Source organism: Cheilinus undulatus, linkage group 7, assembly GCF_018320785.1.
Source record: "Cheilinus undulatus linkage group 7, ASM1832078v1, whole genome shotgun sequence".
NCBI classification, from domain to species: Eukaryota; Metazoa; Chordata; class Actinopteri; order Labriformes; family Labridae; genus Cheilinus; species Cheilinus undulatus.
The window spans coordinates 54,020,749-54,029,107 of NC_054871.1; the positions used below are offsets into that span (position 1 = coordinate 54,020,749).

The following is an 8,359-nucleotide window of genomic DNA, read 5'->3' on the forward strand; positions in this document are numbered from 1 at the left end:
ACCTCTTCTAAACCAGTGGTTGTCAACCAGTCTGGCCTCAGGACCCGCCAGTGTGTCTGACGACAGATCGCCACCCAAGTTTCCAACAAGTTTTCAACAGTGCATGTTTATTTGATTGAATATGTTGGTGTTTGGAGCATGATTGGAACAAAACACCTTAAAGGTAAAAGCATAAAGCTGACACATCTTATCTCCTCTCTCCCCATCATTATGTGTCAGTTTTTGCCAACTTTCCAGAGAACTTGTGAAATGACTTCGTTATCATGGTAAGTAGCCTTTTATTGCAAGAAGAAGAGATTGATTAGTTGAAATATTGATCAAACATCTAATTTACCAATTTACCCAATTTCACAGTTAAACAGGGTAAAATAAAAGGTATCGATGCATGTCCAATAAGGACTTCAGGACTTTTGCCACCATTTTTTGTCAAACACCTAGTCGTGACCCACTGAAAACTGCTCCACAACCTACTTTTGGGTCCTGACCCACCAGTTGAGAACCACTGTTCTGAGCCATTCAGGCCATGTTTAGCCCATTCTTGGGTTGCCTCAGGTCTGTTATTTTCTGTGTGCTGCACGGTTCCAGTCTGCCCTACCCTTCTGTTAACATCGTTTACATCACCAGTTCAAAGGTCATTCTGCTTTAGGAAAAGGTTTTCACATGTTGAAAAAAGCTGGATTTACTACAGTGTAAATAAATGACATGTATTTGTGTTGATAAGTGTTGCTTCTACAGAAATAAAATCATGGATTATCTTCCCACTAATCCGTGGTTTTGCTGACCTCCATGGTTCCTAGTCTGGTTGCTTCTTCCCCTGGGGGGGGGCGGTCTACTGTAACAGGATTAGGGCTTCTGCTTATCTGTAGTCTATTGGGTTTTGATCATGTTAAAAAAAACACAACATTCCTACCATCATCATCATCATCATCATCTATGAGCTACAAACTAAATGGACCAATCAGACACTGGCTATTTTACTCATGTTCCCACGACAGTCGTGCTGTGATGTCGTATCCTGGGTGTGGCGCTCGTGTCGTTGCCGTCATCTACTGTTGTACTTCCTGTTTAATCTCAGAGATTCATGTTTTATAGTTTTCTAAAGGGACTCTGTGTCAGACTGAGACTGGAGCTTAGGGTTAGGGTTAGGCCTGTCACTAATAAATCACAGTGAACATTAGCGTTCAGCCCCTCAGTCCTCTCAGAGGGGGTCTGACATGTTTCATCAGGACTTGACTGGTTGAGTACTTACTGGTACTGGAACTCAGTTATCTGGCCTGCCCTGCTGTAAACTACAACCATGGATTTATTTCTGTCTGCCCAGACTCGCTCAGAGCGATGTGACTGAGATCTTAATCGTCTCAGCTCAGTGATAAGAGAAATACCTTTAAAACTACAAAAATGGACAAAAGGACCCACCTCTCAGAACCGGCTGGTCTGTGAATGACCACCTTGTAACCTTTTCTCTTGATCCATTATTCCAGTCTAACCAGTACCCCACAAGATTTACGGTCTAAACAGTACATCAGCATGTCCTTGTAAAGCCTGTTTATGAAAACACGAGGGAGAAAAGCGGTAAAAAAGGCACTGCTAGCCTCTAAGCTCATGGCGTCTTCTTCCCTCTGTCATTATTAAAACACAGATATACTATTCTTTCCTGATTGTTGACTGTCCTTTCACCATTTCATCACAACTAAGGGAAAGGGCTAACACTGACCCGGGCTTCATTAACACTGTGTCCTCTGCTTTTGATAATGTCATTCTGTAAAGCTGATAAATCATTCCATCCTTGCCTTTAACAATAAAGTCAACCTTTAAAGTTTACTAAACATTCCACCCTTGCCTTTAACAATAAAGTCAACCTTTAAAGTTTACTAAACATTCCACCCTTGCCTTTAACAATAAAGTCAACCTTTAAAGTTTACTAAACATTCCACCCTTGCCTTTAACAATAAAGTCAACCTTTAAAGTTTACTAAACATTCCACCCTTGCCTTTAACAATAAAGTCAACCTTTAAAGTTTACTAAACATTCCACCCTTGCCTTTAACAATAAAGTCAACCTTTAAAGTTTACTAAACATTCCACCCTTGCCTTTAACAATAAAGTCAACCTTTAAAGTTTACTAAACATTCCATCCTTGCCTTTAACAATAAAGTCAACCTTTAAAGTTTACTAAACATTCCACCCTTGCCTTTAACAATAAAGTCAACCTTTAAAGTTTACTAAACATTCCACCCTTGCCTTTAACAATAAAGTCAACCTTTAAAGTTTACTAAACATTCCACCCTTGCCTTTAACAATAAAGTCAACCTTTAAAGTTTACTAAACATTCCACCCTTGCCTTTAACAATAAAGTCAACCTTTAAAGTTTACTAAACATTCCACCCTTGCCTTTAACAATAAAGTCAACCTTTAAAGTTTACTAAACATTCCACCCTTGCCTTTAACAATAAAGTCAACCTTTAAAGTTTACTAAACATTCCACCCTTGCCTTTAACAATAAAGTCAACCTTTAAAGTTTACTAAACATTCCACCCTTGTCTTTAACAATAAAGTCAACCTTTAAAGTTTACTAAACATTCCACCCTTGCTTTAACAATAAAGTCAACCTTTAAAGTTTACTAAACATTCCACCCTTGCCTTTAACAATAAAGTCAACCTTTAAAGTTTACTAAACATTCCACCCTTGCCTTTAACAATAAAGTCAACCTTTAAAGTTTACTAAACATTCCACCCTTGCCTTTAACAATAAAGTCAACCTTTAAAGTTTACTAAACATTCCACCCTTGCCTTTAACAATAAAGTCAACCTTTAAAGTTTACTAAACATTCCATCCTTGCCTTTAACAATAAAGTCAACCTTTAAAGTTTACTAAACATTCCACCCTTGCCTTTAACAATAAAGTCAACCTTTAAAGTTTACTAAACATTCCACCCTTGCCTTTAACAATAAAGTCAACCTTTAAAGTTTACTAAACATTCCACCCTTGCCTTTAACAATAAAGTCAACCTTTAAAGTTTACTAAACATTCCACCCTTGCCTTTAACAATAAAGTCAACCTTTAAAGTTTACTAAACATTCCACCCTTGCCTTTAACAATAAAGTCAACCTTTAAAGTTTACTAAACATTCCACCCTTGTCTTTAACAATAAAGTCAACCTTTAAAGTTTACTAAACATTCCACCCTTGCTTTAACAATAAAGTCAACCTTTAAAGTTTACTAAACATTCCATCCTTGCTTTTACAATAAAGTCAACCTTTAAAATTTATTAAACATTCCACCTTTTAACACATCAGGCTTGAAAGTTTAGTAATCAATCCATCCTTGCCCTCAACAGTGATGTCTTTTTAAGTAAATAAATCTTTCTATCCCTTCCCTTTAAAGATGACATCATCCTTTAAAGTTTAGAAATCATTCTATCCTTGCCTTTAAGGATGATGCCATCTGTCATCATTTGAAATATTTTAAGCATTCCATCCTTGCCTATAGAGATGATGTCATCCTTTGAAGCATCTTAAGCATTCCATCCTTGTGTCTTAAGCTAATCTCATGCTCTAAGTGTTTAAGTCGTTCCCTCCTTGCCTCTTGCATACAGCCCAGTCTTGACCCTAGTCATCCAGTGAGACAGCAGCGTTGTTCATAAAGAGCTTTTATTTAAAAGCACATGTATTAGAGCTAAGTACATTTACCAGAAACAACAGCATCTATGTCTTTGTACAAAAAACAGGCCCATACAAAAATACTAATATTGAATTTATTACAATTGATTTTGTTTTTAATGTGTCGATGCATATTACAAACGTTACTATGACAGTCTACAATAGTATATGATTTACTCTAGATACAAAAAGGTGAGAGAGGATGCTTTAAAAGCAGCATGTGATAAAGAACACAGGTCTGTAATCATAGTGGATAAACATGTGAACACAATATCTTCACTTTAGTTTAGATCTCTACAGATTTATAAAAACGTCTGAGTGGAGGATAGGACGGACTTTACCAGGAGAAGAGATGTGCAACATGTCCGAGTGTGATCATGGAGATGGAAGTCTGCACTACTGTTACACACACAACCAGTCACACACACACACACACCAGTAACACGTACACATCCAGTAACACACACACCAGTAGCACACACACAACGAGTGACACACACACCAGTAACACATACACACCAGTAACACGTACACATCCAGTAACACACACACCAGTAGCACACACACAATGAGTGACACACACACCAGTAACACATACACACCAGTAACACATACACATCCAGTAACACACACACCAGTAGCACACACACAATGAGTGACACACACACCAGTAACACATACACATCCAGTAACACACACACCAGTAACACATACACACTAGTAGCACACACACCAGTAACACAAATGCACCAGTAACACAGAGTAATTCAGACACAGTTAGAGAGAGAACCACAGAACGTAGAACCACAGAACATCCGTCACACTCATGCAGTCATGGAGGAACACCAGGGCGGAGCCATAAAGGAACACCAGGGCGGAGCCATGAAGGAACACCAAGGCGGAGCCATAAAGGAACACCAGGGCGGAGCCAAGAAGGAACACTTGGGTAGAGCCATAAAGGAACACCAGGGCGGAGCCATAAAGGAACACCAGGGCGGAGCCAAGAAGGAACACTTGGGCAGAGCCATAAAGGAACACCAGGGCGGAGCCATAAAGGAACACCAGGGCGGAGTAGTGAAGGAACACTAGGGTGAAGCCATAAAGGAACACCGGGGCAGAGCAGTGAAGGAACACCAGGGCGGAGCCATAAAGGAACACCAGGGCGGAGCCAAGAAGGAACACTTGGGCAGAGCCATAAAGGAACACCAGGGCGGAGCCATAAAGGAACACCAGGGCGGAGTAGTGAAGGAACACTAGGGTGAAGCCATAAAGGAACACCGGGGCAGAGCAGTGAAGGAACACCAGGGCGGAGCCATAAAGGAACACCAGGGCGGAGCCATAAAGGAACACCAGGGCGGAGTAGTGAAGGAACACTAGGGCGGAGCCATAAAGGAACACCAGGGCGGAGTAGTGAAGGAACACTAGGGCGGAGCCATAAAGGAACACCAGGGCGGAGTAGTGAAGGAACACCAGGGCGGAGCCATAAAGGAACACCAGGGCGGAGCCATAAAGGAACACCAGGGCGGAGCCATGAAGGAGAGCAGGGAAGTGTGATGATGAATCTGTACTAGAGCTCCCACCTGGCTGTAACACCTGTGGGACCATCCTGACTATGACAGCTGCTCATGTGATACAGTCACTACCCTTATTGTGACGGTACGGACCATCTCTTACATCACAACCGGTCGCTCTCTCCAGGATGAGTGGATTCAATTTTGGGGGTTATAGGTCAAAGGTTAAGGTCACTGAGCCTTGTATCATTCCTTGCTCATTAACGTTAAATCTCAAAAATCCTCCTCAGACTTCATAGAATGACTAAAGTGAAGTGAGAGCACCTTGGTGGCTGTAGGCTGAGGTCTAGAACCACCCCAGTCCTCCAGTGGGTTACACTGCTGCACCGTCCAGGGGTCCTCCACCATCCAGAGACATGGAGCCCCGCTGGGAGCTCTCCTTCAGCAGTACGATAATAAAGCCATGTGCAGCAGGCTCCTGCTGAATGAATGATTTTTAGCCCTATGTATGAAACCAGCGCTCTGGTAGCTGGAGTTCCAGCGGACTGAATGAATCTGGTGTGAGAGGAAGTCAAATGTTCACATGAGTGAGAAAGCATGGGCTCAGGTGAGATAAACCAGACCTACTGATGCTGTTCTTCATGGAGCAGCCCTGATGTCCTCACAGTCACACTATCACACTCACACATTGGCACAGCTGACAGTTTAACAAGGAAAACCCTTTTTCTACAAAAGTATGAACACTGACCTGATGAACAAAGGTCAGTCTATTTACAACACCTGAGTTTTATTTTGAAATCAGACACTAAGAAACAAGCTGGACTGCTTTCTTCCATCTCTTCTTCCTGCTTTAACATTTCTGATTCATAAATGACGTCATCCTCTAAAACATTCCAACCTGCTTTTAAAGATGACGTCATCAGTAAATGTTTGGATTAAAGACGTCATCCTCTAAAACATTCCAACCTGCTTTTAAAGATGACGTCATCCTCTAAAACATTCCAACCTGCTTTTAAAGACAACGTCATCCTCTAAAACATTCCAACCTGCTTTTAAAGATGACGTCATCCTCTAAAACATTCCAACCTGCTTTTAAAGATGACGTCATCCTCTAAAACATTCCAACCTGCTTTTAAAGATGACGTCATCCTCTAAAACATTCCAACCTGCTTTTAAAGATGACGTCATCCTCTAAAACATTCCAACCTGCTTTTAAAGATGACGTCATCCTCTAAAACATTCCAACCTGCTTTTAAAGATGACGTCATCCTCTAAAACATTCCAACCTGCTTTTAAAGATGACGTCATCCTCTAAAACATTCCAACCTGCTTTTAAAGATGACGTCATCCTCTAAAACATTCCAACCTGCTTTTAAAGATGACGTCATCCTCTAAAACATTCCAACCTGCTTTTAAAGATGAAGTCATCCTCTAAAACATTCCAACCTGCTTTTAAAGATGACGTCATCCTCTAAAACATTCCAACCTGCTTTTAAAGATGACGTCATCCTCTAAAACATTCCAACCTGCTTTTAAAGATGAAGTCATCCTCTAAAACATTCCAACCTGCTTTTAAAGATGAAGTCATCCTCTAAAACATTCCAACCTGCTTTTAAAGATGATGTAAAACATTCCAACCTGCTTTTAAAGATGATGTCATCCTCTAAAACATTCCAACCTGCTTTTAAAGATGAAGTCATCCTCTAAAACATTCCAACCTGCTTTTAAAGATGACGTCATCCTCTAAAACATTCCAACCTGCTTTGAAAGATGAAGTCATCCTCTAAAACATTCCAACCTGCTTTTAAAGATGAAGTCATCCTCTAAAACATTCCAACCTGCTTTTAAAGATGACGTCATCCTCTAAAACATTCCAACCTGCTTTGAAAGATGAAGTCATCCTCTAAAACATTCCAACCTGCTTTTAAAGATGAAGTCATCCTCTAAAACATTCCAACCTGCTTTTAGAGATGACGTCATCCTCTAAAACATTCCAACCTGCTTTTAAAGATGAAGTCATCCTCTAAAACATTCCAACCTGCTTTTAAAGATGAAGTCATCCTCTAAAACATTCCAACCTGCTTTTAAAGATGAAGTCATCCTCTAAAACATTCCAACCTGCTTTTAAAGATGACGTCATCCTCTAAAACATTCCAACCTGCTTTTAAAGATGAAGTCATCCTCTAAAACATTCCAACCTGCTTTTAGAGATGACGTCATCCTCTAAAACATTCCAACCTGCTTTGAAAGATGAAGTCATCCTCTAAAACATTCCAACCTGCTTTTAAAGATGAAGTCATCCTCTAAAACATTCCAACCTGCTTTTAGAGATGAAGTCATCCTCTAAAACATTCCAACCTGCTTTTAGAGATGAAGTCATCCTCTAAAACATTCCAACCTGCTTTGAAAGATGAAGTCATCCTCTAAAACATTCCAACCTGCTTTTAAAGATGAAGTCATCCTCTAAAACATTCCAACCTGCTTTTAGAGATGAAGTCATCCTCTAAAACATTCCAACCTGCTTTTAGAGATGAAGTCATCCTCTAAAACATTCCAACCTGCTTTTAAAGATGACGTCATCCTCTAAAACATTCCAACCTGCTTTTAAAGATGAGGCCATCCTCTAAAACATTCCATTCTTGCCTTAACAGATGATGTCATCCTCTAAAACATTCCATTCTTGCCTTAACAGATGATGTCATCCTCTAAAAAATTCCATTCTTGCCTCTAAAGATGATGTCATTCTCTAAAACATTCCATTCTTGCCTCTAAAGATGATGTCATTCTCTAAAACATTCCATTCTTGCCTTAAAAGATGTCATTCTTTAAAACATTTAATTCTTGCATTTTAAGATAATACATTTTTTATTGACTTTAAAGGGCTTTAGAAAGTTGATATCATTCTTTAAAATTTATAAATGTTCCATCCTTGCCTGAGCAATAATGTCACCCCTTTTAGTTCATAATTATATGTAGAGAGATAATGTGCCTTTTGCATGCCCCAGTGTTCCGTTCTTTTATCCTCATTTTTATGATCCACACATAAAATGAGATGAAAGAATGAACCGTTTTTCGTTTATTCATTTCTCAGAAAAACAAACAGAGTGATAAAAAGGTTAAAATGGAGATGGGAAATAAAAGTGGTTCGTGTCTGAAAGCACAGGCAGGGGCTGTTTCCTGTTTCATTTA

At 39.8% G+C, this 8,359-nt stretch overlaps 1 protein-coding gene across 3 annotated transcripts in view; it reads right to left on the reverse strand.

The window, feature by feature from the left end:
• Positions 1–7,921: 7,921 nt before the first annotated feature.
• The window catches only part of plpp3 (phospholipid phosphatase 3), a 37,675-nt gene continuing 37,237 nt past the window's right edge, over positions 7,922–8,359 (reverse strand). For all 3 annotated transcript variants that reach the window (XR_005992113.1, XR_005992109.1, XR_005992114.1), the window contains exon 8: positions 7,922–8,359. This exon is cut by the window's right edge. The gene's annotated coding sequence lies outside the window, so the exon portion shown is untranslated.